This window comes from Coturnix japonica, chromosome 12, assembly GCF_001577835.2.
Source record: "Coturnix japonica isolate 7356 chromosome 12, Coturnix japonica 2.1, whole genome shotgun sequence".
Taxonomy (NCBI): Eukaryota; Metazoa; Chordata; class Aves; order Galliformes; family Phasianidae; genus Coturnix; species Coturnix japonica.
This window is the reverse complement of record NC_029527.1, coordinates 14,618,417-14,635,577: the sequence shown is the minus strand read 5'-3', so window position 1 is coordinate 14,635,577 and position 17,161 is coordinate 14,618,417. Positions and strand designations below refer to the sequence as shown.

Here is a 17,161-nt window from a genome sequence, read left to right as displayed (position 1 = left end):
GTACTTCATGAGCATGAGAAGTAACTGTTTTAACGCACATTAAAAGGAAAAATGCAATTAAAACTATGAGTTATAAAGAATAATCAATGGAATATGTTCTCTCTAAGGAAGCTGTTGGGACCATCACTTGAAGGCTGCAAGGTCACCTAAATGACCCTTTATGCTCCTGGGTCAGATTTGCAATCCAGCACTTTTGCTGTCAAAAACATCAAGGAAATAATAACTTACATCATTTCCACTGGAACAAAATAATGGGGAAACAATCATTTGGCACAACTGAGCACTGCTGCTCAGCACACCCCCATCCTAACGTAACACAAATATTAAAGAAAGATAACATTATTGAAGTCAGGTCATCTATGGACAATCAGCTGTCATCCTTCAGAGTTTGCAATGATTCTGTCCATAAAGGCACTTTCCATCCCAATTCGCCCAGCTTTCCTAAGATCACATAGATAAAACCAAGACAGAAAAAGCTACCACATCACAGCTCTGCTTAACATCCCTGTATAGCACTGGCTTCCTAACATGAACTGCCTTCCAGAATAATCCCTTCAGGAGGACGAGGGTGGCATGTAATATAGTTCCTTCACTGCAGTAGTTTACATTGCATATACTTACTCATTTTTCTTAACTCACTGTGCATTTGGTAATCCTGTATGGTACTTCCCAGGACAGCTTATTTCAACATCAAAACTCAGTTTTATATTTCAATTTACTGAACTGATACATGAACTTTGCTGATGTTCAATTTCTGTGATTTTATTAACTCATTTATATGAAACTGTACCAGTCGCTCGCCAATCTGTTTCTTCTACATCTCTGTGTATATAGTAATACAGCAGATATATTTGAAACAATAGGAATAACAAAAGTAGAATTTTGCACAATTATAGCTAACAGTGCACAAAATAAGACATGGTTAATAATAAATAGTAACATTACATCAAGAAATACCATCAGAAAGTTGATTTTACACGGCATATTAAAGACTTGATGGCTCAGGAGATTGGTAATAGAATAAAAAGCCTTTTATCTCAAGGTCATCAATTCCAATACAAGTCAGACTGATAGCAACTGAAAGCCATTTGGTGGGAGCATTAATGAGCCCAGCCTCGTTTCTAAAAATTTAAGAACAGCCATAACATTCAGCCCTTCCTCCTACCTCTGACAGCAGTCAATACAGAAATCATATGGAGGCACTGCACCCATCTGGCTGGTGGAGCCGTATTCCCCTCGTTACACACTGCCAGCCTCAGGCTATTGCTATTTTAGCAGTTTCCTAGCAGGTATCCATTTGTTCTGTTCCAAAATTCAAAATCCTCAGTGCTGCCAACTGTTTCTTTTATTGCTTGGAGGACTGAAAAACAGAACTGGGCTTTCAGCTCCCTGCACAACCACTTCAGGTGATACACGAGCAACACTCAGGTCATTTGCTGGAGCCATAACAATCTGATACACTAATAGATTACCTTTTTTGCTGCTACACAACCTCTTTTTTCCTGGTTTGTATCTAAGACAGCCATGCCAAAGCAAGGCAATGCACTGGGAAAGAAAAGAATCATAGTGCAAACTAGAGCAGCTGTTGAGCTCATCAACCCCCTCATCAACCAACAAACAAAGCAAGCCACATCTTGTGCAACTTCACAAGCAAACTCAACATCATTCAGAATAAAACTCCTGGTATCATTTCCCTTGTTCCAGTGAAATCCTTAATTTACTATTGGCTGTAATATTAACATGATGCAAAGCACTGATAAGAAAACCATTGATGATATTCCCTCGCCTGAATTTTTTATGCTGAGCTAGTATATGTATATATATACACACACATACACACTCACACAGTTCCATGGTCAAATGTCACTGTTTGCATGTGCAAACTAACTGTCCAGAACATCTACAAGTGTCTGCTGGCAGGTATAACTGGGGACATCCAGAAGCAGCACCCAGTGCAATGTGCAATAAAAGGATGCGTTTTCACCATGATATCTATTTGATACCCATTGATTTCTTTCTGAACTGGGGCATGCAAATAAGCTCTCCAAGTCAAAATTATTCCTAACTATCAACCTCACAACTCAAGTAACTTCCATTTGCAGTGCCCAGGCTTTGGAGGGCTGCTTTGCCTCTCAGAAACTCTACTGGATTAATTTTGAAGGTAATTGGGTGCTAAAAGATGCCATTTACAACCAGCATGGGTTACAATGTCTGGGTAATCAATTCCCTTAATGCAGTTTTCCCCTCAGCACAGCACAGGTGCCTAATTGCTGTTACAGAGCCAGCTCTGGTGCAGGGCAAGTAGTGGAAATCCTCCAGCTCCCACTTTCTGGGCAGTCTGTCCTACCCCCAGAACTTCCCATAGAGCACAGGAATGGCTCCATCATACCACAAAGAATCTCATCTGCAGCTCCAGCGGAGAGAATTTGTTCATGGCAAATACAACCATGAGCTTTCAAGGTTCAACATCATGGAAGCTCTCTGTATGACATACGTAGTACGAACAGCCAAACCCACCACCCAAGCCACACGTGTCCCACTGGTATTGGCTGGTTCATAATGCTGATGGCCAACTTGAATTTTCCCTTGCAATTGATCAAGTCTAAACCTACTCCAATTTGCAAAGGGCAAAGCTAGAGACTGCCCTGTTACAGGAGGAGCCTCGCAGCCTGCCACACCAAATGGATCTACTTATCCCATGTCTGCCTGGAAAACAGTCAGGAGTACAGAAATCTGAATTTAAGCAAATTTCAGAGTGTGGAGAATTCCCGAATCCATCAGTTAAGGTCATTAGCTCGTGTGACACACCTCGCTGAAGTCAATTTTCAGAGATAAGCGTGTGACAACCTGACTGGAGGAATTCTCCCGTAATGTATTATTAATTCATTTATTATTACAGTTATTATAATCTTTATGTGGGGGCACTGAAGCTCAATTTGTTCTATCACAGCTAAAGCTTTTAATGAGCCCTTTCTTCTTCTTGGGATAGGAGCTTCATTCAGCAGCTCTGCGGCTTTTAGTGAGTAGAAAATGACACGACGGTGTGTCCAATTTACAAAGGCAGCTCCACACACTGTGCCCTGAATTTTACATGCAAACAATGGGACAACTAACTTTCAAACTGCAGAGCATCTCTTAAAATGTAATGGACTCGCATATTCTAAATATAGGAAGGCTTATAAGCCAATGTATCACAACGCAGTGAAATCTTAATGACAATTGCCCTAGCTGAGAAAGAGGAGTGTGTTTAAATAAAAAGACCCTGTGTAAATGCACATATTTGCAGGGCAGATGTGGGAGCATATATTAACTTAACTCTCAGCCCCAACTGAATGGCTCCGGGTTCATCCCTTGGTCACAGGGCAGATCTCAGACAGGCACTGGCTGAGCGGGGGGAAAGGGCAGAGCCTGCAGAGCAATGGGAAAGCTGTGAGCAGAGGGGAGGAGAGCAGCACACTTCCCAAACACACATGTCTGACGCATAGGGCCGAGCACACAGATGGAAAGAAAGGCTGCATCGCTGGGCGACCTTTCCTGCTTGGAGAGAAGGTCAGAGACAACAATCTGTGCCAGTTTACACTCACAATGTTACGCCTACACTTCCAGTATTTCTCCTTTGAAATGGAGAAGCCCAACTCATGTGATGCCTCATGGAAAACACAGGAGGATCTTTTTTTTTTTTTTAATTAGGGGAAAAAAAAGCACATGTTTTGAGGGATTGCGTAAGAATAATCAAGACAAATCATCCCACAAAGAAAAAAAAGCAGAGGAAACCTTTATTCTCTTTGCTCATGCAGACCTAGCAAACAAGCAGCCTTCACAGGGTGACCTTTCCAGATGGTTGGTCTTGAAAGAGAGAAACTTTCTAAGCTAACTTATGGACTGACACAGTGAGCTCCTGTTCAGAGCTTTTCCTAAGGAAGGAGAATCAAAATGCCATCAGATTTTTTAGAGGCACACAGCACCCGAATCCCACTGCTTGATTAGTCGAGGTTTATCAGAAATCAGTACATTATTCTTCATCTGAAACTACCACTGGATGCAAATAAAAGTATAACAACAGTAAGAAAATAAAGGAAATTAGAGCAGCATGCTGACAGGCCTCATTTCATCAGCAACTTGTTGATATGAATTTCAGAGACCACAACAATACACAAAATGAAATTCAGCAGTAGATGCAGTGTTCTCCACTCTGCCCTCTGCAATAGTAAAGGGTGAGGAGAAGAATAAAGGAAACAAGAAGACCAACAAGAAACAAGCAGAAGAAACAGCATTTCTAAAGAAGTAATAATTCCTGTTGCAAAAAAAGTCTCAAAGCTCCCATTAATTAAAACAAATGGGAACTTCTTAGTTAAGCTCCACACATTGGTAGTGCAGACTCTTTTGTCATCAGCCACAAACAAGAAACAGAACAACAACGTATAGATTTGTAGCAAATACTATTTAGGAAAATAAATTGTTTGAAACCCTTTGCCAGTGCTTTTATTCCCTCTACACACATCTCTTTACAGAACAGGTCCAAAGGCACTGAAATTCCCATAAGAAGCAACCCTAGTGAGGTCCAGCACACAAACACCTTGAATGCTCCCAAACCTCCTTCCCCCAGTAAACACCTCTTGGCCACATATCACCAAGGCTCTGCTCCTTCCCTACTTTTTCAGTGCACCATGAGGCAGCTGTAAAGAGAGCGAGGTGCAGAGAGCAACATACTGTCACTCACTGCCCCAGTGGCCACAACCACTGGAGAGTAGGAAGGAAGATTTGCTTGGAATTAATCTGGATAACAACACTGTTTTTCCAGCAGGTTGAAGAACCAAATGGATTTGAGGGGCTTTTCCAAAGAAAAAAAACACAAGTCCCTTCCGTGAGAATCTACTACAGGCTTGGCTTTATATAATATTTTATAGATAATCACATAATATCATAATCACATGAAATTATTCCTTAGCATGTACAATTTTACAGACACAATTATGCTACTACAGTAAGTACATTAGAGAAAAAGTATCCAACAGGGATACAATACTTACAAAGACTTTAACTGTTACCATTCAGAAATAAAGGATGGATTCTCAGCAGTCCCCCCAGCTGCTCTTTCATCAGCTCTCAGTCAATTCGCAGTTCACACCTGAATCATTCTCCCCACCTCACAGCATCTAGAGAGAAAGACAGATGTGTGAGTTGTCATATATTGCATTCATCTAAAAACAGCATCTTTATCAGTGCCACTCCTTTGATTTCATTCCCCCCCCCCATACATCACTGAATTTTGAAGTCATCTTCATTGCCCTCCACTTAGCTGGAAAAGGATGGGGCTTTCCACATTTGAATGATAGAAGCAGCATACCAAATGGAACAGGAAAATGGGCTGAAGTTAGAAGATCTGATTCTGATTCTCAATCTGCTTTGTGACCTTGGAATGAGGCACTTGTCCATGGCTCTGTTTCTCCTGTTTCTTTGCCTTTCCTATGTCCTTAGATTACAAGCTTCCTAAAGCCTGCTAAGTGTTTATCTGGTACCAACCAGATAAGAGTCAGTATTCACAGGAACCACCAGATAACACAAAAGCAGAAATAATAAGTCTTATCAATCATTACTCTTCTAATGAGATACAAGATTTCAAAGTAATTTCCAATGGTTGCTTTCATTTAAAATATAAAAGTCTCACGAAAGAAGAGTACATTCGAGATTCACTGGCTTTCTGTGTGTGTTCCCCTTCCCCACCCAATAACATTCCTCCCTCTTTCAAACAAGCTGACAGTTACATTTCAGTATCCTTCCTTGGTACAACATCCCTCTGCTCTTCAGCTGGCGCCTCATTGCAGAGCTGTTGCAGGCTCCTGCTCAGCATCTTACTATGACAATGCTCTGCTACATGCTGATAGCAGCAATGGGAATGAGGAGACCCAAGTCTCATTTCACCATCTGCAGACAGACTTCTTCCCCCCATGGGCAGACCTAAAGCATTTCTCCAAGCACACACACACCTCCTTTCCCACAGCCTTCCCAACTCATATTTAAACACTTTGCTATTTTGGTGTATACAGCCAGAATTAGCATACAGGGATGTACATGCCTATGCTTCATACCACACACCATCTCTCATCTTCCAGGTAGGTTCTGTGGTTACGGGCACATACTGAGCATTTATATGAACTTCCCTGTCAAAACAACTGTATGATTTCACTAGACCACAACTCACTAAGATATACATTTCAGAGTTCAACCCATTTGTCAACAAACTGTTTTCTGACATGAGTAGAAAACATTCCCCAAAGCTTTGCAGTGATTTAGGAACTGGACTTCAACTTCCAGCTGATCCTTAATCCTTCTTGACGCCTACTGAGGCTTTAGCACAGAAATGTTTACTCTCCTGCTGGCAGCCTACAGCCTTTTAGAGAGTCTTTACCTTTCCAAAGTAATGCATCTGCAATTTGTAATGCCAAATGCAAACTGCCTGATTTACAGCTTGTGCCAGCTGGGTACAGCCCAGCCAAGTCTGGTCCAAGCAGTGCAAGACATGCCTCAGCTAGAGGGGGAACAAGCGCAAGCCCAGGCCAATGCCACTCACCAGAGCTTAAAAAGTAGAGTAGAAAACAATGCAAGCAGTGCAAAACAGAGGCTACCTCAAGGATATCATCTTATCACAACACTATGTTTAGAGAACTCAGGACCAGAGATGCTGTTACAACATCATGCCCAGACTTCCTGCCTTTGGCTTTCCTTTCCTTGGCTACCTCTACATTAAACCAGTTTGCCTGTAATTGATTAAAACATCATCTTCAAAGTAAAAAAAACAAAAAAACAAAAAAACAGGTTTTTTTTAATCTAATCTTTATTTTTAATCTAACCCAAAAATCACAGCAGAGAGTAGTAGCTCAAATGCTTTCTTCCCAAGTTCTTTTTAATCAGCCATCTCCTGTCGTCAGCAGCTGTTTGTCTGCTGCTCCCACTTACACTGTGCATCTTGGACTTATCGATTGAGCAAGCTTTAAATTACAGCTCTCCACAAGGAAAAAAAAAAAGCAGAAGAAACTGTAACAGGAAAGAACAGATCCAACAAAGGATTTCTGAAGGGCTGCTTGCTTGTGCTAAGAGAAAATCTTTATAGAATTTCCTGGAGAGGAGGTCTGTGGGACTGAAGTTATCAGTGGGCTGCATGAACAGAGGATGTGTAAATAGAGCTCATAGGCTGCGTGTAAGGATTTATATAGAAAATGGTTCTAGTGGAAAGCATAGGAAAGCTTGGCAAAATAAGTGAAAAAGTAAAATACAGTGTTGGGAACCTAACCTGTATCACTGGATGCTTTTTCACTTCAAAAGAGCCAGTAACTTTTGACTGTTCTTCTTTCAGTTATAGTATAAACCTAAAGTGAGAATTCAGCAGTCCCCAAAACCACAAAATAACATTAGCATTGGGAAGGCAGAGTAGGAACCAGGCTTTCAGTGCTCAGGTGCACCTCCAGCAGCTTTCTGCCCATGGCTTTCACCTTTGGCTTTCATGAGAGAGCATTCAAGCAAAGGGACAAAGCTGACCCTACATCTCCACAATCCTCCCCCACATTACAGCCTACATCCCATACTGTGACACCACAGCAGGTGCTCCCAAATCCTTTCAAAGTGCATCATCCGATGAAGGGGAACCAACATTTTACTCAAGTATCTTTTGTAACCTGAAGGAAAGTCTTCCTTAGCAGGAAGCGTCCATCACCCCCAGCAGGAAAGCTCCATCATCCTCCCCATGGGTCACATACACAACAACAGGCACCTCATACTTAGGCAAAGGTTGGCAGCAAATTCGCAGCTGCAAATGTCTTAACAAGCCCACATTTAGCATCACAGTAGAAAAGAAAGCATTGCTGAAACAAAGCGCATCTTAATGAAAACAAACGTCTCACAGTCTGTGCTGAGAATGTAACCTGCTGTGTGGTTTTTCATGCCTTGCACACAAAGGAAAAATACAGCCTTATAAATTGGGATTTACGGCGACTGTCCTGAAGACCTCATAGCCTGAATCACAGTGGTTATGTGCCCCAGTCTTGTAAATCTGTTGTGATCTTTAGAGATGAAATGGAAAATTGGGATTTAGTTTCCTCCGTGTGCACTCACAAAGCGCCTGCATGTCCATCTGGATTCGCAGTGCTGCTCCTGCCTCCTGCTTCCCAATGGCAGTTACTGTTACAAACACAGCCACTTTGGTCTCCAGATGCCCAGAAGGTTGGGGGGAACTGACAGATTGGAGCTGGGAGCAAAGAAAGCTTCACACCGCAGATGGCACCGGCAGCGCTCCCACTCAAGGCCAGGATGTGGGGTGTCTGCTGCAATGTGACCTTCCTGCTCAGCCACTTGCTTCTCCCTATAAGGGTGAGCACAGGGCAGGACAAAGCCCCAGCACTGCTTTAGCTGTGCTCCCGCAGCACAGCCCTGCTGGGCAGCTCTGCTCAGCCTATCAGTGCAAGTGGCAAGGAGGAATATGCTTAGCTTCAGCATATTTCTTTTTTTTCCCCAAGCAATGCAAAGATGCATTTACCTGCTTGGAAAACAGCAGAGTATTAATTGGCAAAATGCAGCCACTGGAAAAGACTGCTGTCCTTGGAATGGGAGGCTGGATGCCACACAGGAAGTACAGATGTGCTAAGGGAGCTCTGCAATGACAACGTCAAACTAATGCCAAATACACACATTTAATTATTTTTTTTCCCCAAGGAGGAAAAAAAAAGCAAGAAGGAAGGAGCTCTTAATGATTAAAGAAGCAAACATTTTCAGATATAGTTCTACCCATGCACAACATGAACACAATCCAGCCAAACTATGGAGAAAAGCCTGTACAACAGTCAGTTTTCCTACCCCTTCAATATTTCAGTTTTAGCAGCAGTAGCACAGAACTAATTTTACAGGAATAAAACTCAAATGTCTAGTTCAGTTTTCAATTTGCCCACTTGGGAAAAAAATGGGAACAGAAAGAGCGTATTTGGGATCAATCTCTCCTTTAGAACATGGTGGTTCCTATCACTGCAAACGCAGTATGGCAAATGTCTCAAGTATCTCTTTATTTGTTACTGGAAGGGTTGCCATTGCATGGAGAGAACCTTGAATACCAATCACAGCTGTCTAAGACCATCACACCGTGTTAGCCAAACAATTTATGTGATTTACCGTACCAATAAAAGAAGGCAAGCATGAGTAAGTTTTCATAAATCAAGCTTATTGGGCCAGATTCTGACCCACGATTATTCAGGCATACAAAACGCTGCAGCTCATTACGGGTACAGAACTCACTGATCTTAGCAGTAGCGACATATGGCTTCAGAAGCTGTTAAGACAGGTACCAGAAGAAAAATCAACCTGGCTCTAACACACGTACAAGGGCTGATGCATACACACATCTTTTCGCTGGCTTGTTGCTAGCTAGGCACATCACAGACATTTTCCCTAAAGGAAGTGTCAAGGTCTATGCAAAGGCACTGGACTCTCATGTACAGCATAGCCCCAGGACCTCGGCAGGAAGGCATTCAGTGGTTCAACCCAGCACCATGACACACATACGTATTGATTTCAGATTTACAGTGGACACCAGCATAATCGCCCCTTGTGGAAAATGGTGGCTGCTAGGAAATCACCTCCATCAATACTTCCCTCCTTGGTCACTAAATCCTGATAGTCAATAAAAGTCAGCGAGCACGACTGATGCTATCACAGCAGCTTGTGCATCCTTGGGGTAAAATCTGGCACACTCAGCGTCTGCCTATTAGTTAGAACGATTTTGCAATTAAAATCCCCAAGGCATACAGCACACTTAAACTTGATTTTAATAACCTAATGCACAACATATCTGTGTGTTGCAACCTCTTCTCCCCGGGCTCTTTAATATGGCATACGCACAACTAAATAGCACCCAAGCTGGAAAAAGGATTTCTTTTGAACTGGAAAACACAACCTCACAAGTAGCTCAAACATATACTTTCTTTCCCATACAGCCCATGCATTCCTATTGCAACATCAGGGCTTCAGGAAACAACGTAGACAGAAAACTGAGTTCTGTGCTTACCAGATTAAAAAAGCAGATTTCAGTTGTTCACACATGCCAAAATACCCAGTCAGTCATCCTCAGTAATGCTGAAGCAAGACTTCAGCTGAGATTGATCTGTGTAAATACAAATGCTTCAGCAAAGCTACATCACCTGACAAATGATTTCCCTAATTAAAAATTGTAAGCAGATCACAACCAGATTTAACAGAGGATGCTCCACGACACAGAAGTCAATCATAAGACGACTGCCATGACACACATAGTGAGAAAGGATCAGAAAAGCTTAACCCGCGAGGCTAACCGCAAGTAATCACACACACTAATAAGTACCTTATTTAACATTTAAAATGAATAAAGCTGCAAAATAAGCAGACTGGAAAGATTCCCAAATCAGGCTGATGATTTATCAATTAACTTCTCTTAAGACAGAACTGTAAAATTACTGTCTTGCAACCAGAAGGAGATAAAAATCAAAAGACGGAAGTTGTTCACTATTACAGACTTGTTAATGTCTGACCTTGGTTTGGTCATCAGCTCTCTGCCTGCCCATAAGATGGTCAGCCCACGGAAACAGAGTGATACTTGTTCATGCGACAATCTTGAATCCTTATGTAGCACTTCTTGTCAGCAAATCTGCAAGCATTCTGCAAAGAAGGACGGCTTTGTTATCCCCAATTCAGACAAGGAAATTGCAGCAGCAGGATAATTGCGGAGCCAGAAATAACACATCCAAGTCCCAGGCTAATGGCCTAACTGATAAGTAACAGCACAGGGCATTTTATTAATGCAGAAGACAACTGAGGTCAAGATGAGCCATTTCAGCACTGCTACTTTTGAACTGCTGAAAGTGCAAAGAGAAAAGCACAACTGCAAACTACATCAGTCAGTCCAATTAGTTCTTTACATTGGCCTTTGAGACTGAAAGCACACCATTAACTCCTTCTATCCACAAATATGTACAAAGACAGCACACGAATGATCCTCTATATCCTGAGAAGCTATTAAGCACACGCTTAAGATATCATGCTACAACAAATGCTTGGAGCCCAGCACACTACCAAGAGAATTTTGTCTACCAGGAAAAACAAATGTTTCTACTGAGAAAAAAAGCACTTATAGAGAAAGGCAGCAGTAGATATAAGTGCTTTAAACCAGTTTAGGATCACCCACAAAAGACAGAGGTCACAATCTGGTAATAAAGAAGGAACTGCTTACCCCCTTTCCAGGATCAGGGCTCACTAAAGACTCCAATGGAGGTGATCTCCAAGTGGAGATCCTCCCCTTGCAGTGACAAGCCCTTAAATGAGGTCAAGGGAGTAGAGCCAGGGCCCTACCCATAGGGCAACACAGGTGAATTGCTTCCACCTGTGCTCCCAGGGCTGGTTATGCCCCTTCACCAGGTGCTCAATCACTGCTTCAGGCCATGACTGAACAGGTCCCATACAGTACTTTAGAGGATTAAAAACTGTAACAGCTCAGAAATATGCTTGCAGACCAAAGTTCTCCTTAGAACAGAGAAAACTACTGTCAATGCATGGAGCTCTGCTGTGTAACAGGCAGTGGATTGGCTGCGAGCTGGTGTTTGTGTGTCAGAAACAGATGATGAGGATGCTGCTGCTGGGGGTGTCTGCTGCCAACCTGATCAAGAACAGGAGACAGATAAAGCCTTGTTCGGCCTTTACAAGGAAACCACACAGTGGCCTTTATCCACACTGATATCTGCTAAAAAGGCAACTGGAGGTGCACAAGCAACCTGGATTTCATAAATAAATCAAAGAAAATGTTGATGCTGGACTTCAGAGGAGCAGAATTTGGCTCACTCAGGGAACTAGCAGGTGCAATGCCATGGCCAGCTGCCCTGGGGAGCAAAAGGGCTCAAGAAGCTCCTTGATCTTCCTGAAAAACCTTCTCAAAGCCCAAGAACGATTCACTCTCATGCACAGGAAGTGGAGCAGACGTGGCAGAAGGCTGAATTGGCTGAACGTGAATCTCTGACTGAGCTCAAACACAAAAAGTAAGTGAACAGAAGGTTGAAGCAGGGATAGCCTGCACAGGAGGACTACAGAAACCTTGCCCAGTCCTGCAGGGGTGGAATTAAGAAAGCCAAAGCCAGACAGAGCTGGAACTGGCAAGAAATGGAGTGGTCAAGACAGGTTCAACTCATAGGTACACGGGCAGCAAAATAAAGGCCAAAGAAAACATCAGATCTTTCTGAAGAGATGAAGAGAACTACTGACAAAGGGTGCAGAAAAGGATAAGGCATTCAGTGGCTGTTTGCATCACTTTTTACTGAGAAATCTTGCTCTTAAGCCATCTATGTCTGCTTTCATAATATATTTGTCCAGGACAATAGAGTGCTATCTACCGTAGATGAATATCTTGTTCAGGAGCACTTAAAGTGGGCATCCATAAGTCTCTGAATTTGCAAAAAGTTCAGCAGAGAGGGCCCGGATGATGCAGAGCTGCATCATGTGATACATGAGGCTGAGAACTGTGTCTGTTTAGCACTAAAAAATAAAGGAAAAGCTAATTAGTGTTTTCAGCAGGACAAAGCTCTGAGCAACGTGACCCAACTTAAAAGTTGGTCCATACCTTCTGCACAAGGTTAGAGCAGATGACCTCCAAAGGTCCCTTCCGACATTAATTATTCTACTATTTTAATGGTTTCTCTTTCACTTGTATATATTACGGAGCATTGACTTGTAAAGCAGCACTTGGAAATAATTATTCTGAGTCCATGCGATGCTTTCAATGCAATAAAAAAATCCATATATATTTGAGAAGAATCCTACTGCTGGTAAAGAACATCATGGCCTAAGAGCCAGTCAGCCAGAGCCAATTAAAGCTCCATCAGCCTCCCATGACACTGAAACGCCTAATTGAACTTGTACCCTCTGTACAAGATGGAGGTTTTGCCTTCTTCACAGAAGCCCGAAATGGGGATTTCACTGCTGTGCCTCTGCAAATCAAGATCATTATCAAAAACATAACGATCAAAACAGGAGATGCCTGCATTGATTAAAATAATGGTATTCCTCCTCCAAGAAGAAAAGACATCTTCCCTTGCAAAAAGACAATCTTAGACATTCAGTTACAAATACCCACTTTAACCCTCCTGGCAAATGCAGAACGTGAGCAGGAGCAAAGGATGCATGTGCATATTTTGAATTAAACTTCAAAAGCAAGTGGTTCATTAGCAGAACATGATAAAAAGTAAGGCATGTTTGATTGAACAGCTACGGTTTAGTAAAACCTGAGTTTGATTTTAAAAAGAAGAGGAAAAATTGAAGTGTACTTGGACTGAAATACATAAACTTACAATGAAAAAATAATAATCAGTTGGTATTTATAGATACTGAATAATGCAGTCGTTATTATTCATGCTCATTACTGTTCATTTTGCTACTGTCACAAAAAATATGGCAGATGACTGACAGCTTTTAAAATATATTGATGTCTGAAGAATGAAAATAGCTGAAAAACCCAGAGTTTTGAATTCTACAATCTTTATTCATTGCCAATATTGCACTAATCTGACCTGACCTTAATTCCTTTTTCTTGTCTTTTTTTTTTTTTTTTTTTTTTTTTTAATTTAAATCACCTCAATCTTTCGAGTTAATTTGAGTCATCTTTTCTCTTTCCTTTTTTTTTTTCCCTTCCCTGGGAGAATTCATGCTGTACTTCTACTTGGTTTCAGTAAGCCGTGAAAAATCACTGCACATCAGAAAAAGTTCAAGGAACGTTTTTCCCTAATTAGTCCATAAAAATGCTAATTTTTCTAATGAACCAGATTGAAATATCACAGGAGTAGGTAATAGTGCAAATATAGAGTTTGCTTATAGGGTAGGCTTTCCGTTTTGCTAATCACTACAGCACTGGGCAACTTACAAAGCCAATGCTGTAATGAGGTTAGAGAGGCAAAATATGCTCAGTCAACTTTTGTGCAAAATAACATTAGTTACTTGCATATGCATCTACTCACAATAACCATGCATTCATTCATAAATGTAACAACAAAAAAAAGAGCCCCAGTATTTATAGCCTGAATTCTCAGCTGCGTTGAATCCTTCCATCTCCATTACAAGCACAGCTCCTCTGCCTGTTTATTCAAGCTGAGGATGTGACCATAAATCTTTATTCTGCCCAATTTCACTGTTAATACAGACCATTTCTGAAAGCAATAAAATAATACTTTCTTTTTTTTCATGGGCCAGTAGCTAATAATGTCTCTAGTCTGAATTGTACAAGCAAGAGACTGAAATCACTGTCTGCCCCACAGCATCTTCCTCTATTTTTTTCCCTGCTTTTACACTCTTACTCCTGCCTTCTGTGCTGGCACATACTGAGGCACTTGTATCCAAACCACAGATCGAGGAAGGAGTGTTCCTTTTTCAAGTCAAAATCCAGTAGAATCAATGAGCTCTTAGAGGAAATCTCCTAAGGCTTGACCTTCAGGGTGGCCTTTTACTCTCTAAAGCCCATGTAAAACCAGGATTCTACCAGTCAACCCTTGGTAAAAGATTTAAAGAATAGGACTGTTGCCTATTGGTGGCATCAGAAATCTAAGCAGGAATTAATCGGCTTGAAAAAGCCTTTAAATTCAACGTATCACTCTCCCAGAGCTCTCCATATATTCTTTATGACCCTGTGTTCCCTCACCCCTTTGATCATTTTATATTGAAGTAGTCTCTTGTTTAATACGTAGCTAAGATGACTGCATGATAACATCAAAACAGAAAGGAACATAAAGAACATGAAAGAATACGAAGTCAATAGCTTTGCCAATCACAATGCATGAACAGCAGAGTTAAAAGCTGTGGTGTTACAGTGCTGTCTTTATGCTCTCACAGAGCCGCATGCAGTGCTCAGACCAGCTACAGACCGAAACATTAAAACCACATTGGGTTTGCTTTCTTCTTGCTTTAATTGTTCATTGTGCTCACAGGGAGATCTATGAATTCAGCACCTATTTTTGTCCATTATATCAGCTGATCTAACTGCTGGAAATAAGGGCTTCTAAGCAAGTGTTTCCTCAGGAGTCCACAAAACCTTCTTCCTTGTACCTCCATCCTCACCAGATCCCAAGCCATCTTCCTGCTGCAAAGTAATTTTTGACACGATGCAAAAAGGGAGAAGAGATGTTTATTGAAATCTCTCTCAAGTTCTTTTAAAAGCACTAATTCCAACTCAGTAACAACAAGAAGAAAGTCGCATAACAAGATTCTGTCTTCTTGATACCCAACATCTTCCTGCTGTAGTGTTTACATAAAACTGTGCGGTACATGTCGGTAACCAGACAGACTGAAAAGTTAATGCCTACTGTCTAGAACTCATCTCACACTTGGTTCTCATGCCATATTTCTTGGCTGCCTACACTCATGCTAATCTGCTAAAAATCATTTTACCCACTTGGAAGGTGACATCTCACTTGCACTCAGTTCTATTATTCATCAGACTACTGGGATGGCAGCTCCATGACTGACTGCTAATTAAACTTTCCCACTGAATGTCAGAGGCAGTTGCATTTTCAGCAGCCATTTATTATTCTTCCCAAGGAGTCTTGAGGTGGAAGCTGAGACCTATTGAAGTCAGTGACAAAAGCCCCATTGACTTCAATTGTGTCAGGAATTCATCCTTTAATGGAAAGAGCTGTTTAAGCACTGTTTAGTAATATGATGTCAGCACTCTGAGATAAGAACTGACACCAGAACAACCTGCATATTACCAGTGGTGCCAGGATGGGACACAGCACTCAAGCCCTGCACACCATAAAATCCCCATCTCAAGGTAGTGCAACACTGAGATTTCCAGCACCTACAGACAGAGAACAGCCCCTTGTCAGGTCAAGCTGAGTGCATGCAATGCGCTGAGAGCAGCTGTGCTCTGATGTTGTGATGGAGACATTCATTTGGTAGGCTGGAACCATACTGTATCCTGTAGATGGGCAACAGATTCAGCACAGCTGTTTGCATTCTGTGATAGTCCACACTGAGCAAAGCCCATCCTCAACGTAAGCATATCAGCAGGCTGCAGGAACACAGCCAGGTCCAGGGGGAGGGAACAACAGAAGCCCATCATCTATCTCCTTCCCACCTGCATCAGCTTGAGCAGGTACAGGAAGGACAGCCATCTCCTGAGGGCAGCAGCAAGGACAAGCCAAGCTGGAAGGCAGCATTTAGCAGATGGCTGAGACCAGCAGTGGTTTTAGCAGCCATCCATTCCAAACCAAGCTGGAGAATATTCTGCATCGCTCCATCTTTTTCATGCAGCTAAATGATGTTGGCAGTGGAATGGAAACCTACCATTCGCATGCAAATCATATTTCAAGAACCTGACTTTAAAAAGGAAGGCTTGGATACGTTTTAAATCCTGCTCAATCCAAATTCTCAGCCAGGCTTCACTAATACATGTTCCTGGATGCTTCTGCATCAAGTGGGTGCAGCTTGCCAGTCGTTTGTTCCAGGCAGGCTCCTGCTCCTTCTTCTCTTCTGTGCCACAGCACACTGACCTGAGGAAATCCACTGCCCTCACTCTGGGTGAGTGTCCAGAGCATCTAATTTACAAGCATCTCAAAAACACATCTCAAGTTACTTTTCTGAAAGTTGTTTTTTGTTTTTTCTGGTTTTCAAAAGCAATGCTTTGTGCCCACCTCCCCACAAGAAATAATTCTTTACAAAAGATTATATTAACAGTATTTCTTGGAAGGACACACAGAGAAGTACATAATACTTGCTATACAATATGTGCTATGACAAAATGGTACAAGTGAAGACAGAATGTAAAAAACTAGCTTTGATTCAGAAGCAGAATCCAGGAGAATACGACTCAAGATTACAAATAAATATATACAAATCTAATGCACAGAGCACAGGTTGCTTGCAAAATTAGACAATTAATTCTGTGTAAACTAAGCTATCAGGAAACCACACTGTGGGGATCCTGATAGCTGGTCTTGCAGTATACTATATTAAGAAAGGGTGTTTTAATGAGATCCCTGGAGAGTCTCCCTGGAGCTGGATCTTCCTCTTGGAAGGACCATTTTTACCCCATTTAGCTGCCAGTATGTTGCACCTCTGGCATGTGTTTGAACAAAAAAAAGCTACTGACACAATTATCAGTACCAATAATCAC

At 41.8% G+C, this 17,161-nt stretch overlaps 1 protein-coding gene across 10 annotated transcripts in view; it reads right to left on the bottom strand.

Annotated features, from left to right (window-relative positions):
* Positions 1-17,161, bottom strand: part of CHL1 (cell adhesion molecule L1 like) — a 106,256-nt gene that overhangs the window by 73,089 nt on the left and 16,006 nt on the right. For 8 of the 10 annotated variants that reach the window (XM_015875299.2, XM_032447232.1, XM_015875304.2 and 5 more), the window contains one exon: positions 5,031-5,156. The gene's annotated coding sequence lies outside the window, so the exon portion shown is untranslated. Of the gene's footprint in view, positions 1-5,030; positions 5,157-10,547; positions 10,675-17,161 lie in introns of all 10 variants that reach the window. The other 2 variants (XM_015875296.2, XM_015875297.2) reach the window with 1 other exon arrangement.